We start from the raw sequence: 23583 nt of genomic DNA, 5'->3' as shown, positions 1-23583 counted from the left end.
TCTAGTCAACCAATCACATGGCAGTTGCTTCAATGCATTTAGGGGTGTGGTCCTGGTCAAGACAATCTCCTGAACTCCAAACTGAATGTCAGAATGGGAAAGAAAGGTGATTTAAGCAATTTTGAGCGTGGCATGGTTGTTGGTGCCATACGGGCCGGTCTGGGTATTTCACAATCTGCTCAGTTACTGGGATTTTCACGCACAACCATTTCTAGGGTTTACAAAGAATGGTGTGAAAAGGGAAAAACATCCAGTATGCAGCAGTCCTGTGGGCAAAAATGCCTTGTGGATGCTAGAGGTCAGAGGAGAATGGGCCGACTGATTCAAGCTGATAGAAGAGCAACGTTGACTGAAATAACCACTCGTTACAACCGAGGTATGCAGCAAAGCATTTGTGAAGCCACAACACGCACAACCTTGAGGCGGATGGGCTACAACAGCAGAAGAGCCCACCGGGTACCACTCATCTCCACTACAAATAGGAAAAAGAGGCTACAATTTGCACGAGCTCACCAAAATTGGACTGTTGAAGACTGGAAAAATGTTGCCTGGTCTGATGAGTCTCGATTTCTGTTGAGACATTCAAATGGTAGAGTCCAAATGTGGCGTAAACAGAATGAGAACATGTATCCATCCTCTGATGGCTACTTCCAGCAGGATAATGCACCATGTCACAAAGCTCGAATCATTTCAAATTGGTTTCTTGAACATGACAATGAGTTCACTGTACTAAAATGGCCCCCACAGTCACCAGATCTCAACCCAATAGAGCATCTTTGGGATGTGGTGGAACGGGAGCTTCGTGCCCTGGATGTGCATCCCTCAAATCTCCATCAACTGCAAGATGCTATCCTATCAATATGGGCTAACATTTCTAAAGAATGCTATAAGCACCTTGTTGAATCAATGCCACGTAAAAGGCAGTTCTGAAGGCATTAGTATGGTGTTCCTAATAATTCTTTAGGTGAGTGTATATACCCTGGTTACGCCCTTCAATATTCATCCATTGTGTGTTCACTATATATTTTTGGTCCATTTGGATTTATTTGATCCCTTGGATCTAATTTCCACCATTTATTTATTTTGGTCAATGACAAATCGGAATGTTTGGGTATCACATTTTTGGTCTATATCTGTTCTTGATCAAAAACCTCCCAGACCTTTATATCCATTGACTTTATTTACCCACACTCTTAGAGCCAATGATAACAAAGATTTATTAATTTTCATGTTGTTATATATTTACCCCGAACCATTATGTTATCTGGTGGACGCTGTATGCATTGTTTGGGTGCTATGGTCGCGGGGACGCAGGTATCAGGTTCGTCCCGTATTTATTTTTGCAGCCAGCATTCCAGATATCGAGAGACCCGTGATTACAGGCTCTTCTGAGTCCTCGCGCATGCGCATTGTTTCCCGGAATTCTCCTGAGAACTCAGACTATTACAGTGACGTCATGCACTGATGTCCGATACGCGCATGCGCAGTTAGAACATGAGGACGCGGTCACATCAGGTGAGTGGGAATTTAAACTGGTGGCAGTAATCTATGTGCGCCGCTGGTCATCACATTGGCCATTATGCGCTTCGATTTCTCCCCTGATGAACCTTTGCATTGAAGTTGGGGAAACGCGTTGGAGGATATTATTTTGAATATGGAACTCCTACAGGACTTCATGGCTATCGTTTTTTAGGCAATACCTACTTTGGGATATTTTAGGCAGGGACTCTAATTCCAGGGGCTACGTTTATAAGTGGGATAGTTCTCCAACCTTGGGGTACTGTCCTGCTTTAGGTAGGGATAGTATAGGCTGTGAGGGAGAGTTATCCCATTTTGCCTATTAGTGCATGTGAACCTCAAACTTCTTTCACATCCTACATCTCTTCTGGGTCTTTTTGATTAACCATCATTTGGCATCTATCAAGAATTGGTGATCAAGTCCTGGACGCATCATTTTCCATGCAATTCCACCTAAGATCCACGGTACCGTGAGTAACCGCACGGCGGTAACCCCTCTGTCTTTTGCCTTTATTGACTTGATCTGAAGTTCCAGTGGGATATCTGTCCCAATATTTACATTATTTATCATATATATATATATATATATATATTTGGTGGGTCCTATTTTAATTTTTATAAAAGTGATGTTTTAAAGGGTACACTTACTAGCTTCAGTGATTTGTAGTTGAAGTTTTCCATAATAACAACCTCATTATAGTTAGCCGCTTAATCTATTTTCCTTAGTAGTAGATTTTCTGTTGACTCTGTTATATTAGGTGGCTTATAATATAAAAAATATATAAAAAATATTCACAACTAATGGGTAGCTTATTAAAACTTAACATTTAATAATGTCCAAGAATATATTTGTAGGCCCTGAAATAATGAAACACACAAAGAATACAACCAATTGGCTGCATTAATCTCCTTTGGAAGCAATGCTAACAAGAAGATGGGAGAGGACCAAAGCAGGGATAGCAGTGTCAAAAACAAATAGAGTGAGAGGAAAAGACGCATAGATAGAGACACAGTGCTGGGTCGAACACTCTAGGTGTCCCTAACTCTATCTCTCGTCCTCCTTATCTAATATAATGTCCCTGCTGTCACCCTCCCTAAACATGGACTTCCCAGCTTTGCCCGACAGACAGAATAAGGTCCATAGGATCCCAAATTAATCTACCGGTTATAAGGAGAGCAATTGAACTGACAGAATAATGAGGTTGATTGGACTAAGTCGCAGTGTGGCTGTTGATAGCCAGCAACACGCAGTGCAATCAACACTCTTTACAATAATAGCTATGTTGCTATCAAGTTAATGAAGAGTCCCGACGCGTTTCCTCAATAGTTACTGATTCCTCAGGGGACCAAATCTTGTATCAGTGACCCCTTGGTATTAGGTCACTTTGCTCAAGTGGGAAGTGCATAGAAGACCCGACTTTATAAAACTCCAAAATTATGCACTGCAATCAATCCTGGTTGCTGGTGCCTATACAATATCCTTTTGCCAGTCAAATCACCAACAGGTCTCTATGTAAACCTCAACCATACGTCAATTAGATTCCAGACAATTATGGCCAAGTCTCCCCTCAGTTCGTGTGACCACAAGTCTTCAGGTCACCAATCACAACTGATATATAAATTTACTCATCGGTGTGAATATTGTCAAGGTACAAATAACGCAACCCAGATCTGATTCCATTCAATGTTGTTCATTGAGGTATTAGCTAACACACATTAAAACAGCTCTCCTGGTCTAATCACACTAGGAAATGTTCAGAGACTATAAACAAGATACAGCGGCTCACCTCCTCTCTATATGGAAATGGTGCTCACCCCCAGGTCCCACCCTCAGGACCAAGTGGGAAATATAATGTAAACAACAGGTATGGGGGGGCACACTACAAAAGGGAACACCAGGCAGTATACTGATAATACACTTTATTGTGTTAAAATATTTAAGAACATACCCCTAAAATATACATAAAATATAGACCATATACAAATCTATGTAATGCACACAAGGTAATGCCGCAAAAAGCAACCGTATAGAAGCTGGTGGTAAGTAGTTTCAATCCTATAGTAATGTCCACAATCACTGTGATATCCAGCAAATGTCCAGATGTGGTGGATTGATACTAAACAGTTCTTATTTAATAACCCCCAGAAATGTGAATGACAGTCTTAAACTGTGGGGCCAAATTTGATCCAAAGCATTTGCTGGGTATGGCCTATAGTGATAGGCTCAATACCGCTGCCTCCCACAATACGATATGTATGCTCTAACTGAGCTCGGTCTTACCGGTCTTCACTACTAGTACTGCAGCGTTGGTCTGAAAGGCCGCACACCCGCAGCGTCCCACGTGGTGTGCTTCTGCCTGAACGTAGCGTCCCACGTGACCGGGTATCCAAGGAGACCGGATGCTTACTTTGATGACGTCAGTATTGTGCGACAGCTTTCACAGCAGCGCTGCTTAGTCCGCTTTTCTTCCTTTCTTTGCCGGCTTTATTCCTTTTCTTTGGCTTTAGGTGGATCAACGCTCACTCTAACAACCGCCAGACGCGTTTCGGGGTCTCTCGCCCCTTCCTCAGTGGCCTACTGAGTGAACGGATCCTCACTCTTTATAAATGGTTAACTCCACCCACCATCCTCCATATTTTTTGTGCATATTGTATTCTACGGAGTGGATTCACCCTTTATGGAGCGGGTCATCTGTACATTTATATTTGTACATTTCAACAATTCATTGAATAAAAACCATAAAACAATAAATATACCCTATATATATAGACCCCCCGTTAAAATATAGGCAATTGGAGAGGACTACAAAGTCACATACAAAATATCAATGAACGCGCAGAAAACGCATTGAAACCGCTGTTATGCTACATGCGTTTTCTGTTGCGTTTCTTCCTATTAATGGAAGGCTAATTGTCTGGAGATGATTTTGCCAGACGAGAGTGGGAAATTCTGTTATTATTGTAGCTTAGGAGAAGCCGTCCGGGAGATGGGCTTTCTTTCTGAGCAGGAAGCGAGGTTCATTTTGAACACGGAAAAAAGGATCCCGATGTTTTATTGCATCCCCAAGATCCATAAAAATCTACAGTCACCTCCAGGTCGCCCGATAGTGTCAGGGATTGAATCCATATCATGCAATTTATCTAAATATATTGACCAATGGCTTCAACCCCACGTGAAACAGGTGCCGTCATATATACGTGACACCACTGACATTGTTGGTACCCTGGAGACAATCAAGTGGGTGGATGGATGGATCTTGGGGACGCTGGACGTAGGATCCCTGTACACAATTATTGATCATACTCAGGGTGTGCAGGCGTTAGAGGAACAAATGTCGGGAGAAGTCGGCCTCCCGAATGAGCAGTTGGAGTTCCTATTGGGAGGGGTAAGATATATACTGGCCCATAACTATTTCGCATTCGATCAGGAGTTCTATGTACAGCGCACTGGCACTGCCATGGGTACCAGATTCGCCCCCAGCTATGCCAACCTTTTTTTGGCGCAATGGGAAGAGGAGGTCATCAAGCCCAGGCTGGGGACGGATCTGGTACTATGGCGGCGCTACATAGACGATATCCTGTTTATATGGCAAAATACGTCTGAATCCTTGGATATATTCCTTCAGGACATTAATATGAATGAAAAAAATTTGGTGTTCAGCCCCACAGTGAGTAAGCTAAAAGTGGAATTTCTAGATTTGGAAATACAGGTAAAGGGGGACCAATTATATTGCAACACTTATTTCAAACCAGTCGCTAAGAACAGCTTTATTAGATATGCTAGCTGTCACCTACCTCGTTGGCTGGTAAATGTGCCAACCAGTCAATTTCGGAGACTTAGGCGAAATTGTACTGATGACAATAAATTTGAGGAGGAAGCGACTGCGTTGAAGCAACAACTGCTAGAAAGAGACTATCCAGTTCAGGTGATAGATAGGTCACTGGAAAAAGTGAAAAAAATGGAAAGAAAAGATTTCTTTTTGGCTAGTGATCCCCAACCACAAGATGAGGTATTGAGAATTATATTACCATTCAATTCTCAGTATAAAACAATGGAAAAAAGTATCCGCAAACATTGGGGACATTTATTAAATGATAAAGTAATTGGTCCCCTTTTGAGTGAAGCCCCTCAAATTACGTACACCAGGGCAAATAATCTGGCCGGCAAAATAGCTCCAACAGTGAAGTTGAGGAAAGAAACCCAGAAAAAAGAAAACTGGTTAGCAGTTAATGGGTTTTTTAGATGTGGCAGGTGTGCAAAATCATCTCCAGACAATTAGCCTTCCATTAATAGGAAGAAACGCAACAGAAAACGCATGTAGCATAACAGCGGTTTCAATGCGTTTTCTGCGCGTTCATTGATATTTTGTATGTGACTTTGTAGTCCTCTCCAATTGCCTATATTTTAACGGGGGGTCTATATATATAGGGTATATTTATTGTTTTATGGTTTTTATTCAATGAATTGTTGAAATGTACAAATATAAATGTACAGATGACCCGCTCCATAAAGGGTGAATCCACTCCGTAGAATACAATATGCACAAAAAATATGGAGGATGGTGGGTGGAGTTAACCATTTATAAAGAGTGAGGATCCGTTCACTCAGTAGGGCACTGAGGAAGGGGCGAGAGACCCCGAAACGCGTCTGGCGGTTGTTAGAGTGAGCGTTGATCCACCTAAAGCCAAAGAACAGGAATAAAGCCGGCAAAGAAAGGAAGAAAAGCGGACTAAGCAGCGCTGCTGTGAAAGCTGTCGCACAATACTGACGTCATCAAAGTAAGCATCCGGTCTCCTTGGATACCCGGTCACGTGGGACGCTACGTTCAGGCAGAAGCACACCACGTAAGACGCTGCGGGTGTGCGGCCTTTCAGACCAACGCTGCAGTACTAGCAGTGAAGACCGGTAAGACCGAGCTCAGTTAGAGCATACATATCGTATTGTGGGAGGCAGCGGTATTGAGCCTATCACTATAGGCCATACCCAGCAAGTGCTTTGGATCAAATTTGGCCCCAAAGTTTAAGACTGTCATTCACATTTCTGAGGGTTATTAAATAAGAACTGTTTAGTATCAATCCACCACATCTGGACATTTGCTGGATATCACAGTGATTGTGGACATTACTATAGGATTGAAACTACTTACCACCAGCTTCTATACGGTTGCTTTTTGCGGCATTACCTTGTGTGCATTACATAGATTTGTATATGGTCTATATTTTATGTATATTTTAGGGGTATGTTCTTAAATATTTTAACACAATAAAGTGTATTATCAGTATACTGCCTGGTGTTCCCTTTTGTAGTGTGCCCCCCCATACCTGTTGTTTACATAATGTTCAGAGACTGTTCAATGGCGTGTGCTCTTAAGTGCTAAACAGCAATGATATATAAGCACAAAATCAAAGATCACTCATCTGTCCAGTGTTGGATGTCAACTGTCCACAGATCGATGAGGCGGATGCTGCTCCTCGGCGTCCTGCATGTGGCAGTAGCAATGGAGAAACATTTGCGGCTCATTTAAAAAGCCGTGTTGCTCCGCCCATTTCCCACCCACTTACATCATACAGCGTCATCCGACCTGGTCACGTGAGGCGTCACCTGTTCAACCCCCGGTCACATGACTGAGCAGTTCCAGGAAGCGCTTAGTACAGCGGCGTATCAATACTGCAAGGTAACCATCCAAGCAGCCGGCCGTCTCCAAGGAGCGGAGACTCCAACATCTGAGTGGCACATGTTACAGCCGCCGCAAGCAGTGCGCCTACCGGAGCATGCTCTATGCTACACACGTCTGGGGCGGGTTCGTCACAGTGTATTGGTTGGGCCAGCGGGCAAGCCTGGTTCACCATTTACAAAGCTCCAATTTTAATCATTTTTCCACCGGGTCTGCATGGTCCACAGATCCCATAATGGAATATAAGAGTTTATAAGGTTGATCCTTAAAAATATCTGTCGTACACACAATTAACTATACCGCCCCCTGAATCTAGCGCTCACCAAAGTTAGGTAACCAGACAACATATAATATTAGATATAATAAGTGGACAAACAGGTATGAGTCTGAAAAGAGGAAACAGGAAACTCAGGAGAATATGAGATCTATCTGTCTATTCACCTCAGATTTCGTTACAGCTAGGATCGCTGAAAAGCAGAGATCCCATAGAAATTAATGGTATTGCCAAAACAGTTGCAAGAAATCCAAGGTTGCCAAGTATCACTAGCCTTACGGTTCTTTGTGTGTGCAAGGTGGGAGTCAAATATACAGACAGGAACCAAACACTTTTTTCATCAATATTGTAAATATAACAATGCAAATCTATACCTCAGATCAAAAAGAGGTACATTTAAGGAGAAAAGAGGGACAAGAGGGACTTGGGTCCAAAATAGGGACTGTCCCTCCAAAAGAGGGACACTTGGGAGGTATGCAGTACTAGTTAGACATTATTAATTCTAGTTCACAAATTTTATTAGAAAGGCTTCTGGCATTAATATACAGTACATACAATTAAGAGATTTTTGGATATTTTTTATCCTACGCTTTTCCTTATGAATAGGGATGATCGAATCGACCTCAGATGAAACATAAAACTTTGTTTCAATGCTGTACAGAGCAAGCGCTCCGTACAGTATTAGAATGTATTGGCTCCGATAAGCCGAAGTTATTACTATGCGAAGTCTCACGAGACTTCACATATTGACTTCAGAAATTGATTTATACTGCAAAAAAACATTTCCTGAACTCTGGTTCAGTTCCAAGGTACCACTTGGAACCAATGAACTAAGTGTACTGACATAGGAGGTCACAATGATAGAAATTGGCGCTCCAGATTACCAAGTATAGGGCCAATAATCAGAAAGTGGGTAATCTAAAATTTAATATTTATTGGTAATGCAGATAAAAAATAGGTTCCAAAATAAAGTGTGCTAAAGACGAACCTTGGGATAGAAATAATGTATAAACCCTAGGGAAACCCAGGCATCTATCCCAAATGAAAAATGACAAAAAATACACAATAATAGTGCACGGCGGCACCAGTAACCGTTTTGTCCTACCGGTACCGCGGAACAGGATGCGGATCGATCACCACCGTCGTCAGACCTTCGATAGAGGTTTCTCCAATACAAAAAAGTTTGAAGAAAATATATGAACATCAGGCAGTGATGCACATGTGTGCAGGGTCCCTGTTAAGGCCCTAAGGCTAGCTAGGAGGTATATCCCTAATACTAAATGTAGGTAGCAGCCTCACCACAGGCACTCGTCCTGACAAGGACGACCCCGTCCGGATCCTGTCCCTGAAATGAATTAACTATGTGTCCCTAAAAGAAAAAAGAACTCCCTACACGCATGTTTCACTGCCTAAAAAACAAAATTAAAAGGCAATTCATCAGGGGAGAGATGAGGGAAAACGTACTAGGGATAGGTATAAGATGGACACTTATCCCTAGAGACCAGCCTAACTAAATATGTCAGCCAGTAGTGGGGGTAACCAGATGGTGGATACCTCCTTGGGCGGTCTCTGTAGATAAGGAGACTATGGTGCATGCAGTGACATGATATAGGAGAAGCTGCACATGGGACGCCAACCTGTCTGGCGTTTACACCATGTTTAAATATTCACCTCGTTGCCGCCTCCGCCGCCCACGATGTAGCAGGGCCAATGGGCGCATCCGTGCGTCGGCGCCACGCATGTGCTCACCGCAGAGTCAGAAGCGAGGTTTGGAACGCAAGGAAATGCCATAGATGCCGGCTCTCTCCTGCGCATGCGCGGCCTCGTTTGTTCTCACGATGCCGCGGCTGTCAGCTGTTTGACAGCAATACTATAGACAGAAACTAGTAGCAGTTGTCTATTAATGATGCGGAATGGCAGAACGCTCGGAACTCGTCCTGTCAACACCGCATCTTAGCCCAGAATCGGGCCATCAGTAAAAGGCGGTATTTAGGCAATCTAGTCAGGTACAGACTAGACATAAAATCTCTGGATTATGGAAAAAACAGACACTATGATGTGAAGGCCAATAGATGTATCTTGGCACAAAATATTGTAGATAGAGTGGAAAAGGTAACATGAGTAAATATAGACAGACTTGATACAGCCCTAAACAGTGTCTGCACCCATATTAAGGTGGAGGCACAGCTGAATCTTTCACAAAAAACAACTGTAATTCAGCTGTTCGTTTAGGCCAGTTGGTGCGACTGTTCGCAAAAGGAAGATCCAGCGGGCTTCACGCTGTAAGAGGATCTTATCCCAATCTCCTCCCCGTTTGGGGGGGGGGGGGCGACTGCTTCAATACCACTAACTCTAATGGCCGGCGTTTTTTTAGATCAGGGAGTCAATTATCACCTGAGGAATCGTCCAAACAACCGAGATCAGTCGGCCCAGAGGTAATCAATCTGTCTAACGACACCCTCTCTAAAAGCGAAATGGCGGTGTTGTCTAAGGGACTTTCCTTTGTCCCAACTCGCCAGCACGATGCGTTCACGTGGGTGAAAGATCTACACCTATTTATACGGAAGCTCCGTTGGCACAAACAATTTAAATTGACAGATAGGAAGAAAAGTCAACTTTTGGGGATTCCTACAGATCTATTGCCAGATGTAGAATTACTGCATAGTATATCAACTGATGTACAAACTTTTGAGGGACTAGGTCCATTCACTCCCTTACGTAACAAGAGCAATAAAATGCCGCCAGCAGGAGACATATCTTGTCTGGATGTCTTCTTACAACTAGTTACTGCAGACATCATGGAACTTCAGAATCCACATAGATCTAAGAACTGCTCCGCAGAGGAACAGAGGGCCATTAAATCCCTGAGAGAGGACGATACTATAGTTATAAAACCATCAGACAAAGGTGGAAACACCGTTATTATGAACAGACTTAGTTATCAGTCCATGTGTGAACAAATTCTGAAAGATAAGAGTAGTTATCAAACCCTGACCTCGAATCCCACGGCTCCATATCTGGTGGAGTTAAGAGATATCCTGTCTGCAGCTAAAACTAACCGGCTCATCTCTCATGAAGAATTTGAGTTCATGTATCCTCGGCACCCGGTGGCGGCCACGTTCTATAGCCTCCCTAAAGTCCATAAAGGACTTAAACCACTCAAAGGGAGACCGATCGTGGCCGGCATCGGGAGTCTGGGACAAAACATAGGGATCTATATTGATCGGATATTGATGCCCTTTGTCATCGCCCTCCCGTCCTTTACTCGTGACACTACGGACTTGTTGAAGCGGGTCGATGGAGTATGTATTGATGATCATTCCTGCCTCGCTAGTGTTGATGTTGAGGCTTTATACTCCTCGATACCACACGAGGCGGGCTTGAGAGCTGTTGGTTACTACCTGAGTATGCGGGGACAGCAGTTTGCGGCTCACAATGAGCTGGTCCTACAGCTGCTCAGGTTTCTACTAACGCATAATTTCTTCATGTTTGACGGTCGCCTCTACCACCAGCTCAGGGGCACGGCGATGGGTTGCTCCTGTGCTCCGTCCTACGCCAACTTGCTCCTGGGCTGGTGGGAGGCCATTACCGTCTTTGGTGAGGGTGAGTCGATGACCGGGCCCATTATTTTGTGGGCCCGGTACATCGACGACATCCTCATAATCTGGAATGCCAGCCATGCAGCCTTTAAGCTTTTTGTAGAGTTCCTTAATAATAATTCCATCGGTCTGCATTTCACGTATGAGATTGACAACCATACACTACCTTTCCTTGATGTATTTATATCTAAAAAAAGTGGGGGGGAGCTTTCTACAAGTATTTACCGCAATCCACAGCGACTAATTCAGTCCTCCACTGGCAGAGTAGCCATCCCATGCCCCTAAAGCGAGGTATTCCCTATGGGCAGTACCTGCGCCTGCGGAGGAACTGTTCGGAAGAACATGAATTCAAGACGCAGACGGCTGACCTCAGACAGAGATTCTTGGCTAGGGGTTATCCTGACTGTGTCTTGAAGAAGGCGTTTCAGAGAGCAGCCCACATCAATAGAGACACACTGTTAGTCCCCAAAAAGAAGCAGGAGACGGACAAGAAAATCAGGTTTATAACCACATTTGATGGCTCTGCCAAGAAGTCAAGAGAAATCCTCGAACGCCATTGGCCCATTCTTTTGATGGACCCTGACGTGAGTGATGTCTTGTTTGATTACCCCCAGGTCACATTTAGACGAGGCAAGAGCCTCAAAGACATGTTGGTACACAGCCACCTTACGCCACCGGTTGCCCCGGACACCTGGCTTAGTCGTCGACCGGTAGGCAGCTTTAGGTGTAGTGGCTGTGTGGCCTGTAACAGCATTGCCACTGGAAAGACCTTCTTCAGTAGCAATCTCAGGCGCACATTTGATATCAAGGATTTCATCTCTTGCAGAACGGCAGGTGTTATATATAAAATCACATGCATCTGTGAAAAAGAGTACATTGGAAAGACCAAACGTGAATTACGTAGGCGAATAGGAGAACATCTCCTTGATATTGACAAACGACGAGATACGGCTGTGGCCAGACATGTGTGCGACTTTCACAAAGGTGATACACGTGCCATTAGAGTTAGTGGTATTGAAGCAGTCGCCCCCCCCAAACGGGGAGGAGATTGGGATAAGATCCTCTTACAGCGTGAAGCCCGCTGGATCTTCCTTTTGCGAACAGTCGCACCAACTGGCCTAAACGAACAGCTGAATTACAGTTGTTTTTTGTGAAAGATTCAGCTGTGCCTCCACCTTAATATGGGTGCAGACACTGTTTAGGGCTGTATCAAGTCTGTCTATATTTACTCATGTTACCTTTTCCACTCTATCTACAATATTTTGTGCCAAGATACATCTATTGGCCTTCACATCATAGTGTCTGTTTTTTCCATAATCCAGAGATTTTTTGTCTAGTCTGTACCTGACTAGATTGCCTAAATACCGCCTTTTACTGATGGCCCGATTCTGGGCTAAGATGCGGTGTTGACAGGATGAGTTCCGAGCGTTCTGCCATTCCGCATCATTAATAGACAACTGCTACTAGTTTCTGTCTATAGTATTGCTGTCAAACAGCTGACAGCCGCGGCATCGTGAGAACAAACGAGGCCGCGCATGCGCAGGAGAGAGCCGGCATCTATGGCATTTCCTTGCGTTCCAAACCTCGCTTCTGACTCTGCGGTGAGCGCATGCGTGGCGCCGACGTGCGAGCGCACGGATGCGCCCATTGGCCCTGCTACATCGTGGGCGGCGGAGGCGGCAACGAGGTGAATATTTAAACATGGTGTAAACGCCAGACAGGTTGGCGTCCCATGTGCAGCTTCTCCTATATCATGTCACTGCATGCACCATAGTCTCCTTATCTACAGAGACCGCCCAAGGAGGTATCCACCATCTGGTTACCCCCACTACTGGCTGACATATTTAGTTAGGCTGGTCTCTAGGGATAAGTGTCCATCTTATACCTATCCCTAGTACGTTTTCCCTCATCTCTCCCCTGATGAATTGCCTTTTAATTTTGTTTTTTAGGCAGTGAAACATGCGTGTAGGGAGTTCTTTTTTCTTTTAGGGACACATAGTTAATTCATTTCAGGGACAGGATCCGCACGGGGTCGTCCTTGTCAGGACGAGTGCCCTGTGGTGAGGCTGCTACCTACATTTAGTATTAGGGATATACCTCCTAGCTAGCCTTAGGGCCTTAACAGGGACCCTGCACACATGTGCATCACTGCCTGATGTTCATATATTTTCTTCAAACTTTTTTGTATTGGAGAAACCTCTATCGAAGGTCTGACGACGGTGGTGATCGATCCGCATCCTGTTCCGCGGTACCGGTAGGACAAAACGGTTACTGGTGCCGCCGTGCACTATTATTGTGTATTTTTTGTCATTTTTCATTTGGGATAGATGCCTGGGTTTCCCTAGGGTTTATACATTATTTCTATCCCAAGGTTCGTCTTTAGCACACTTTATTTTGGAACCTATTTTTTATCTGCATTACCAATAAATATTAAATTTTAGATTACCCACCACTTGGAACCAAACCAGAATTCGGGAAATGGCTTTTTACAGTATAAATCAATTTCTGAAGTTATTATGCGGAGCTAGAGCCTGTAGACAACCGAGAAGTCGGCTCAGTTCTCCAGAAACTCACACCCCTCCTTCCTACACACACCAGTTCTCAAGACAGTTTTTAACTCCCTAATCTCTCATTGCCTTTCTGGTGTGGCTTGTGGTACAGGTAGTATTTCAGAAAATACTACCTTTTGCCCTGAGCTTGCAACCTAAGTCCCATTTTAACACCACTACACCTACTTCTAACTTTGTCATTGGTGCCAATGTGCATCATGACTACTGGGTCTTCCCCAGACCCCCCCAGTGATCTGTTAAGCCAATCAGCGATATGTCTAACTCGAGCACCAGTAAGACAATGAAGTCGGAAAGTCTATAGACCCTTTCCCTTTCTTTACATTTTGCTATCTTGCAATCTAAAATGAAAAAAAAATAAGCTTTCCCCATCAATCTGCACACAATCCTCCTTAATGAGAAAGTTAACACAGAATTTTAGCAAAGTTAGCAAATTATAAAAAAAAAAAAAAAAATTTAACTTTGAATGGACATAATTATTCAGACTCTTTGCTATGACACTTGAAATTTAGCTCTGGGGGTCTCCCATTTCTCACGAATAACTTTTTCTACACGTTGATTGGACCTGTGGGAGATTAGGTTGATTGGACATGTTTGGAAAGACACACAGCTGTCTATATAAGGTCTATATAAGGTGTTACAGCTGATCAATCCACAAGGAGGAAAGAACTGCCTGTAGAGATCAGAGACATAATTGTGTAGAGGCACAGATCTAGAGAAGATTACAAAAAAAAATTCTGGCACTAAAAATTCCTAAGAGCACTGTGGCCTCCATAATTCTTGAATAAAGGAAGTTTGAAATAACCAGAGCTAACCACCCCACGAAACTAAGTAATCGGGGGAAATGGACCTTGTAATGGGGCTGACCAAGAACCCAATGGTCACTGTGGCTGAGCTACAAAGATCCTGTGTGTAGATGGGAGAAACTTCCAGAAGTTCAACCATCACTGCAGCACACCACCAATTTTGGCTTTTTGGCAGAGTGGCCAGAAAGAAGCCTCTTCTCAGTAAAATATACATGAAATTATATGGTCTGATGAAACCAAGATTGAAGATTTTGACCTCAACTGTAAGCTTCGTGTTTGGAGGAAACCAGGCACTGCCCAATACCATCTCTACAGTGAAGCATGGTGGTGGCAGCATCAAGTTGTGGGCTGTTTTTCATCATATAGGACAGGGCTACTGGTCAGAGTTGAGAGAAAGTTGAAAGGAGCAAAGTACAGAGATATTCCTAATGAAAACCTGATCCAGAGTCCTCTGGACCTCAGATGGTCAAAGGTTTACTTTCTAACAAGACAATGACCATAAGCACATAGCAAAGACGACACAGGAGTGACTTAGGGGCAATTCTGTGAATGTACGTCATTATGAACTTTTTTATTATAGCTAGAGTTGAGTGAATCGAGCTTCGGATCATAGATCCAAGGTCGATTCCTTAAAAACTTTATTTGTAATGCTGTTTCCGTACAGCATTAAAATGCATGTGCAAGACCTCTGTAAATGACTTTGGTATTCCTATATGCATATTTAAAAACATTTTAAAGGGAACCTGTCATACACTTTATGCTGACCTCACTGTGGGCAGCATAAAAAAGTGACAGAAATGCTGATTTCAGTGGCGTTTCATTAATGATCTAAAAGTAAGTGGTTGCCGAGAACCAGCATCATAATCATTGCAGCACAAGCCCTGAAAAGAGTCAAATCTACCTGAGAAGAGTCATGGTTATTTATAATCTCCTGCTCTCTCACCCATCTGCTGATGATTGTCAGTTCTCTCCTAGACAGAAGGGGAGAAAATTAGGTAGAAGACTGTCAGTCATCAGCAGATGGGTAGGGAGAGGAGGAATTTATGAATAACCATGACTCTTCTCAGGTGGCTGTGACTCTTTTCCAGGCCCAGTCTGCAATGATTGTGATGTTGGTTCTCAGCAACCACTTACTTTTAACTTTTAAATGACAGACCGCTGAAATCAACTCACCTGTCTCTACTTTATGATGCCGTTAGTATGGGCAGCATAAAGTTGATGACAGGTTCCCTTTTAAAATAGGAATCCGAAGTCGACTTCGGTACTGGCGGGTACCTCGGTACGGAAGCCGACTATTTTAAAATGTTTTTAAATACGCAGATAGGAATACCGAAGTCATTTACTGAAGTCTTGCGCAACTTTGGCCAAGACAAAGTTTTCCTAGACGGAGCACATACATTTTATTGGCCTATGATCCTAAGCTCGATTCACTTAACCCTAATTATAGCACAAGGCTGCAACATACAAAAGTGAAAAGGGCTGAAGACTTTCCAGATGCACACCATCATCACTGTAAGTAGTGGTCATGGTGCAGTATAGTCATTTGTACAGCTCAGGAATTTCTTCGATACAGACATATGCTAAGACAACACTGTAATCCTTGCAGACACCCTCCTGCATTAATCTCTACAGCCTCCGTTCCTTGACTATATGCCGCTAATTTTGGGTTAATGATCTCCTTGCTGACAGTGGAGGATGTCCAGCAGCCTGTGTATCCCAAAACATTCTTCATCTGTCTCCTCACTTCAGAATAACAGTGCAAAAAATAATTACGATACAAAGGCTGCCAGACACCAAAGAAGATCAGACAGATGATCAAAAAACTACAATCATCTTTAGGCCTCTTTCACACGAACAACACAGATTGTATCTGGATCGGTTCAGGAAAAACCTGATGGTTTTGCACGCAAGTGCAGTCAATTTTGTCTGTGATTGTGTTCAGTTGTTCAGATTTTCTTTTCACACGGATGCTATCAGTTTTGCGCACATGAAAAAAATTATTAAGAATTACAAATAATATCTCCTAGCAACCATCAGTGAAAAACACATTGCATCCGGATTCAATGTGTTTTTAACGGAAGCTCCATTCACTTCTATGGGACCAGGGCTGTGTAAAAAAACACAGAGTATAGAACATGTTGCGATTTTCACGTACTGCAGAGATGATGCATGAAAAAAACCCCGCTCATGTGCACAAACCCATAGAAATGAATGGGTCAGGACTAGGTGTGGGTGCAATGCATTCAATTCACGCATTGCACACGTACAGAAAACTCGCTCATGTGAAAGGGGCCTTAGTGTGGTGAGGAGACCTATGGACCCTCATGGCTTGTGGGCTCTGTTGCAACTGTGACTGCTGTGACTCCTACAGTTACGCCACTGGTAGGCAACTACACAATATATTTTTTATATATAATAATATCTATGCTATATAAAAAAAAGTGTATTTCTTTTTAGCTGAATACAAACACCTAACAGATTACCAGAAATCCTATTGAACTTTCCTTTTCCTAACTGTTGGAGACTGCTAAATGTAAATGGTGATAAAAGGTCTAATGTCATATGCCATTGAATTATTTCTACAATATTCATCTGAAGAATTGGTAACATCAGAATTATATGTGATGAGCCCTCCTGATTAGCCTCCTGGACTTCACCTATCAATGTCCTAGTGCCTCAATGCCTTCTATATAATCTTTTATATACAGTAACACAGTATATTTCTACATATGAATTATAAATGTTAATTTTATTAACCTAATTATACATTGTCTTTCTTGTCTTATATGAATGATCTTATGTTTTACATATAGAAACTCATAATACTGTATGTATAACATTATCCTTAGGCCTCATGCACACGACCGTTGTGTGCATCCGCGGTCGTTGTTCCGTTTTCCGTTTTTTTCCGCGGATCCATTGAGTTTCAATGGGTCCGTGGAAAAATCAGGAAATGCACCGTTTGGCATCCGCGTCCATGATCCGTGTTTCCAGTCCGTGAAAAAAATATGACCTGTCCTATTTTTTTCACGGACAACGGTTCACGGACCTATTCAGGTCAATGGTTCTGTGAAAAATCACAGATGCACACAAGATTGTCATCCGCGTCCGTGATCCGTGTCCGTGATCCGTGTCCGTTTTTTCCTATCATTTCAAAGGCAAACTTGACTTAGATTTTTTTTTTCATTTTTCATGTCCGTGGATCCTCCAAAAATCAAGGAACAACGGAAACCGTTTTTGCGGATCGCAAAAAAAACGTTCGTGTGCATGAGGCCTTATCAAACTGCCTACTAGTAAATCTGTCTTAGTTGCCCATCGCAACCAAACAGAGCTCAGCTTTCATTTTTTCAGAGCCCTATAGGAACTGAAAGCTAAGCTCTGATTGGTCGCTATGGGCAACTAAGACAGATTTACTATTAGGCACTTTGATTTGGAGATGTTGGAGGCAGGCTACTTTTTCGTGGGCCATCCTGTATAATAGGAAATCATACAATTTAGGCCTCATGCACACGACCGTTGTGTGCATCCGTGTCCGTTGTTCCGTTTTCCGTGATTTTCTGCGGACCCATTGACTTTCAATGGGTCCGTTGAAAACTCGGAAAATGCACCGTTGTTCATCCGCGTCAGTGATCCGTGTTTCCTGTCCGTCAAAAAAATATGACCTGTCCTATTTTTTTGACGGACAATGGTTCACGGACCCATTCAAGTCAATGGGTCCGTGAAAAAACACGGATGCACACAAGATTGACATCCGCATCCGTGATCCGTGGCCGTAGTCTACTTTCACACAGACGGATCCGCAGATCCGTCTGCATAAAAGCTTTTTCAGAGCTGAGTTTTCACTTCGTGAAAACTCAGATCCGACAGTATATTCTAACACAGAGGCGTTCCCATAGTGATAGGGACGCTTCCAGTTAGAATATCCTACGAACTGTGTACAAGACTGCTGCCTGGCAGCACCCGATCTCTTACAGGGGGCTGTGATCCGCACAATTAACCCCTCAGGTGCCGCATCTGAGGGGTTAATTGTGCCTATCATAGCCCTCTGTAAGAGATCAGGTGCTGCCAGGCAGGAGGGGGCAGACCCCCCCTCCCTCCACTGTATTACATCCATTGGTGGCCAGTGCATCCCCCCCTCCCTCCCCAGTATTATATTCATTGGTGGCCAGTGCGGCCTACCCTCTCCCTCCCCCTAATTAAAATCACCTTCCCCCATCATTGGTGGCCAGTGCGGCCTCCCCTCTCCCCCCCCCTAATTAAAATCACCTTCCCCCATCATTGGTGGCTAGTGCGGCCTCCCCTCTCCCCCCCCCTAATTAAAATCACCTTCCCCATCATTGGTGGCCAGTGCGGCCTCCCCTCTCCCCCCCCTAATTAAAATCACCTTCCCCCATCATTGGTGGCCAGTGCGGCCTCCCCTCTCCCCCCCTAATTAAAATCACCTTCCCCCATCATTGGTGGCCAGTGCGGCCTCCCCTCTCCCCCCCTAATTAAAATCAACTTCCCCCATCATTGGTGGCCAGTGCGGCCTCCACTCTCCCCCCCCCTAATTAAAATCACCTTCCCCCATCATTGGTGGCAGCAGAGAGTTCCGATCGGATTCCCAGTTTAATCGCTGGGGCTCCGATCGGTTACCATGGCAGCCAAGACGCTACTGCAGTCCTGGCTGCCATGGTTACTTAGCAATAGAAGCACAGACCTGTCACTTACCAGTAGGAGGAGCGCCCGGCCGGTCAGACATCGCAGGTAAGTATAATGCTTCTATTGCTAAGTAACCATGGCAGCCAGGACTGCAGTAGCGTCTTGGCTGCCATGGTAACCGATCGGAGCCCCAGCGATTAAACTGGGACTCCGATCGCTGCCTGAGGGGTTAATTGTGCGGATCACAGCCCCCTGTAAGAGATCGGGTGCTGCCAGGCAGCAGGGGGCAGTTATTACACAGTTTTCAGTATATTCTAACTTGAAGCGTCCCCATCACTATGGGAACGCCTCTGTGTTAGAATATACTGTCGGTCGGATCTAAGTTTCACGATCTAACTCAAATCCTATGGTATATTCTAACATAGAGGCGTTCCCATGGTGATGGGGACGCTTCAAGTTAAAATATACCATCGGATTGGAGAAAACTCCGATCCGATGGTATAATAGGGACTCCTGACTTTACATTGAAAGTCAATGGGGGACGGATCTGTTTGCAATTAAACCATATTGTGTCAACGTCAAACGGATCCGTCCCCATTGACTTGCATTGTAAGTCAGGACGGATCCGTTTGGGTCCGCACGGCCAGGCGGACACTAAAACTACTTTTTTTTTTACTTTCCTTCATGTCCATGGATCCTCCAAAAATCAAGGAAGACCCACGGAAGAAAAAACGGACACGGATCACGGAACTACGGAACCCGTTTGTGCGGACCGCAAAAAAAAACGGTCGTGTGCATGAGGCCTTACTAATATACATATATTTGAAATTCTGCATACATACCTTTCTTATATCAGGCAGCAGGCAGTTGACCCCTATATACAGAAGAATGGTATAGCCCATGTATCAGTCCTGTGTAATGCATCAATGACCTAACTGAAACTTATAAGAGAGAGAGAGAGAAAGTGTGAGGGTCAAACGGATCTCTTGGAATGGCTTTCCACTAGATCTGAAAGACTTGAGGCGCCTCGGGTGGATAGGAGCGGGGTGGAGAGAAAGTAGGGTGATAGATGCTAGAGGCTGCTCCGGGTTTGGTCAGGTCGACAAGGAAGTCTGCCTGTATAGGGTGAGGTAGTGAGACAAAAAAAGGGGGACTGGTGGGTGGGAATACCCTCCAAATCTCGCCTCTTTTTTATATAAACCCTTGTGGGCGCCAATAGAGGATTAGTGTTGGGCTGTTAGAGTGTGTGATAGCTTGTTGTTAGCGTTATGTTATATTAATATGTAGAGGGATATCAATTGTGTAGGAAAAAATTGTACAGGAAAAAATTGTATATACATGTATGTAAAAAAAAAAAAAAAATTTTTAAAACAAGCGAAATAAAACAAAAGGTCTTTATTTGCATGTAAAAAATCCGGCTCAACGTGCCTGTCCCGAAACGCGTTGAGCCGGATTTTTTACATGCAAATAAAGACCTTTGAAGAGAAGCACCCGTGTTGTTTGGCTGCCTTCATCCGTTATAACTCTAGAAGCGATCCAGGCTGGGGGGGTACTCGGTTTACAGGTGTATTATGCTTATCCTGGTAAACCGCCCCCCTCGTGAAGTGAGTAAACTTACTTATGATACCACAATATTATAATATATATGTCGGTATTTTTAAACAAAAAAACCTTTTATCCATTGTTCTATCCTACTGTACCACATCTATTGTGTACGACGCTGCAGAACACGGCCTCTTAGGCAATAGAGGCTGTATACAGTGATCCCACTTTTACGTACAATCTATTTTTTATCCTTTTATTCTCTCAGCAGATTTTATATGTGTATACTTTTCACTCGCTCTTTGTATGCAGATTTTGTTTTATTTCGCTTGTTTTAAAAAATTTTTATTTTTTTTACATACATGTATATACAATTTTTTCCTGTACAATTTTTTCCTACACAATTGATATCCCTCTACATATTAATATAACATAACGCTAACAACAAGCTATCACACACTCTAACAGCCCAACACTAATCCTCTATTGGCGCCCACAAGGGTTTATATAAAAAAGAGGCGAGATTTGGAGGGTATCCCCACCCACCAGTCCCCCTTTTTTTGTCTCACTACCTCACCCTAACTGAAACTTGGCATCAATCATGTGAAGCTCTTTACACCCTGACATTCAGTAAGAAGTATTAAATGACATACATCTGCTTGGTCAGCACACAGGACACATTCATGTGATAAGTAAATTAGACTAGTGGTGGAGTCATGATTTTTGTTGTTAAAAATGATGCTTTAACCCCTTAAGGGCCCATGACGTACATGTACGTTATTTCTTTGCGGGACTTAAAGACCCGTGACGTACATGTACTTCATGGGGATCGGGTGGGTGCAGTAGCTGCGCCCGCCTGATCCACAGCAGGGGTCCGGCAGTCACTGATAGCCGCACCGATACCGGTGCATTAACCCTTCATGTGCCGCGGTCATCGCTGACCGCGACACTGCGATGTCCGGCGGGGATCGGCACTTTCCTTCTTTAGGCATCGGGGCTGCCTTCTGGTGGAGAGCCTGTGAGGTCCAGCCCCCTGGATCTCACAGGCAGGAAGCTGTATTAGTAATACACACTGTATTACTCATACAGCCAATGCATTCCAATACAGAAGTATTGGAATGCATTGTAAAGGGGATCAGACCCCCAAAAGTTGAAGTCCCAAAGTAGAAAAAAAAAGAAAGTGAAAAATAAAGTTTAAATAAAAAAGTCCCCCCCCAAAAAAAAAAGAAAAGTTTCAAGTAAAAAAAAATACGTCATTTTCCCCAAATAAAGCAAAAAATTAGGCATCGCCGCGTCCGTATCGATCGGCTCTATAAACATATCACATGACCTAACCCCTCAGATGAACACCGTAAAAATAAAATAAAAACTGTGCTAAATAAACAATTTTTTTGTCACCTTACATCACTAAAAGTACAACACCAAGCGATCAAAAAGCCATATGCCTGCCAAAATAGTACCAATCTAACCATCACCTCATCCCGCAAAAAATGAGCCCCTACCTAAGATAATCGCCCAAAAAATAAAATAACTATAGCTCAGAATATGGAGATGTGAGATTGTGGATAAACTCTGCCTGTATAATGTTCATGTTTAATTTGTATTGGAGCTGTCATTTGGCATTCCGGGCACTAGAGGCCACTGTTTTGCAGCACAGGCAGCACACTCTGGGATCTGTATATGTAAAGCAGATGATGACTCATACTTGCTGCTTCTAAAACCAGGAAGTGCTGATCTGACATGGTGGAAGCAATGTTCTTTGAGAGACTGAATACGATTCCATCCTGGCTTGCGGAAGTCCGGGAGAGAATGGACACGCAGAGGAAGGAGATTAGCTGTTGTCCCCTTACTGGATCCGGCTCTTTGAAAGAGAGATTGTTCCAGGAAGACAGTGTACAGCGTGTGGGCAGTTTTATTATCAAGCAAGGCCGCACGGTTGCTGAGAGGTTGGTGGCCATCCCGGGTAAGCGGCATCTTCTGGCCCAGAACGGACGCAGGTCAGTACACACTGATTACTGTATTCTACTGTGTGGCGCCTGAAGTAACAGAGACTAGCCTAGGCCTTATAATAGTTAGATAGTTACAGTTATATGTTTTGCTAAGCCTTACTGTACTGGACTGCGGCGCAGTATTTGACTTGCAGGCTCTGCTGCGTCCGCCACTGGCTAGGTGTGTCCTCTTTAGCGGCACACTACGACTTGCAGGCTCTGCTGTGCGCGCCATCGGGCTAGGCCTGTCCCTCGGACAGGGACGGTGACTGTGGGCCTGGGGTATAACTTAGTCGGTGTATACTTATATTGTTGTGTTTTCACTATTGTTTAAGTAAAGTTTCTGTTCTTGCATATAAAGCTGGTGTCAGTGTCGCTTTTCTTGTCTGTGACTTCGCTGTATCCTGGTGAGCCCACCCTGGTACACGGCTTACAGAGACACTAAAACATCGTGTTTTTTTGTTTTAACCTGTTCCGGACACATGACGTACCGGTACGGCATGTTGTCCCGGTACATAAGGACACATGACGTACCGATACGTCATGTGTATTTCCGATCACCGCCGCCCGGCGGGCGGTGATCGGAACAAGGTGCCTGCTCAACTCATTGGTCAGGCACCTTGGGTAAATGCGTGGGGGGGTCCCACGCTTGCGGTTTGCGCCTTTTTATGGTGCGGCAGCGGAGGTGCCATCGGGTCCCTGTGGGGCTGTAGCGGGGACCCGATGGCATGGAAGGCAGCGCAATGCTTTCCTAAGGCAGCGCAATGCTTTCCTGAGGCATCGGCCCTGCTTCCTGTGAGCTCCAGCCAATGTATTCCAATGCATTTTAAAGGATTACACACCCAAAAGTTGAAGTCCCAAAGTGATACAAAAAATAAAGTGAAGAAAAGTTGAAAAAATAAAGTTTTCCCCCCCAAAAAATTAAAAGTTTCAAGTAAAAACCAAAAACGTCATTTTCCCCAAATAAAGTAAA

The 23583-nt window shown here is 44.0% G+C and overlaps 1 long non-coding RNA gene across 1 annotated transcript; it reads left to right on the top strand.

The window, feature by feature from the left end:
- Positions 1-2170: 2170 nt before the first annotated feature.
- Positions 2171-22622, top strand: LOC120993369. The gene is made up of 3 exons (XR_005777233.1): positions 2171-2181; positions 9532-9541; positions 22174-22622. It is a non-coding gene; the product is annotated as an uncharacterized LOC120993369 (long non-coding RNA).
- The last annotated feature ends 961 nt before the right edge of the window (positions 22623-23583 follow it).

The sequence above is a fragment of the Bufo bufo genome, chromosome 3, assembly GCF_905171765.1.
Source record: "Bufo bufo chromosome 3, aBufBuf1.1, whole genome shotgun sequence".
Taxonomy (NCBI): domain Eukaryota; kingdom Metazoa; phylum Chordata; class Amphibia; order Anura; family Bufonidae; genus Bufo; species Bufo bufo.
Note: the sequence above shows the minus strand (reverse complement) of the source record. Positions and strands in the feature narration are given on the sequence as shown.